The sequence below is a fragment of the Sinocyclocheilus rhinocerous genome, unplaced genomic scaffold (genome assembly GCF_001515625.1).
Source record: "Sinocyclocheilus rhinocerous isolate Xijiao unplaced genomic scaffold, SAMN03320098_v1.1 scaffold1222, whole genome shotgun sequence".
In the NCBI taxonomy this organism is placed as follows: Eukaryota; Metazoa; Chordata; class Actinopteri; order Cypriniformes; family Cyprinidae; genus Sinocyclocheilus; species Sinocyclocheilus rhinocerous.
Window position 1 is genome coordinate 606,684 of NW_015640234.1, and position 1,390 is coordinate 608,073.

Genomic DNA, 1,390 nt, shown 5'->3' on the forward strand with positions numbered 1-1,390 from the left:
TAATTATTATTTAAAAATAGTACTTGTTAAAAAAAATCATAAGAAAATTAAAAATTTATTTCAGACACATTATATTCACGTGAAATCTAGTGAATAGTCTCTTCTTGGTTTAGGGAAAGTTCTTGCCATGTTAAAGTTATTGTCTTGCTGAACAGGATGAAACCTTTATATGGACGTCTACAGATGAATACAATCAGGTCTTTCACTGCCCTCTTTTGGTGAAGAGACGTATGACGAACAGCATAGTAAATCTTTAGTCAGTGATGGACCAAGTATTACAGTGTTTCACATTTGCTAAAACACTAAATCCCATTCTGTGAACCAAATTCTCAATAGCCTAAACCACTTTGTCAAATAAATCACTCTCTCTGCAAAACCTTAAACAGGTTCAGGCAGTTTAGACACTGTTTGCAGATCCCATGCACTCTTTTTGTAAAACTCTAAACACATTCTCACTAAAACGCGGTTTTCATCGTGATAAACGTGATGCAGAACCCTAAACACAAGAAAGCAAAAGTTAAGCACAACTGCAACACGGTTGTCATCGTTTAAACACAATCATTCAAAACTGTTCACACTTGTTTCTATATATGTGAATGTACAAAATATAAGCCAGTTCAAAGTGCACATATGGCATGGGTGCATCCATCAATGTGAGAGGTACAGAAGAGTGCGTATACAAGGTGGAGGAAGAGGAGGACGAGGAAGAGCAAGAACAGTCATTTCAGATGAAATCAGAGCTACTGTGATAGACCATGTTCTTGTGCACAGAATGACAGAGGCAGGACAAAGAGTTCAACCTAACTTGAGCAGATTGTCTGTGGCCACCATAATCAGTTGGAAAGTTCAAAAGAACAGCAAAAGAAGAGTGGAAGAGAATCTTGTGTAGAATCAAATAAAGTAAACAAATTTTATTTAAAATTGTAAAAATGCAGTTTCCTGTAAGGGGTAGGTTTAGGGGTAGGGTTGGTGTAGGGCAATAGAAAATACAGTTTGTACAGTATAAAAACCATTACGCCTATGGAATGTCCCCATAAACAGTAAAAAACAACGTGTGTGTGCGTGTGCGTGCGTCTGACTCGTTTGGCACAATTTTCCAAACCATTCATACAGTTCCTGAAACAAAGACACGTTTCTCAAAACTTTTAACACATTTCACCTGTTTTCACACACGCTCCAATTTGCTCAGTGTTTTCTGCAAAACTCTACACAAGAACGGCATCATTTTGCACAGGTTTAACAATGTTCTCATTTAGAAATCACAATATAACTACCTCAAGAATCACAATATAAACTCAAACAGCACACATTAATCCATGTGTGAACATTCAGTAGCAAAACTGAAGACACAGCAGTCAGAATCTCAGGATGATATGAACAAGAGCACAGC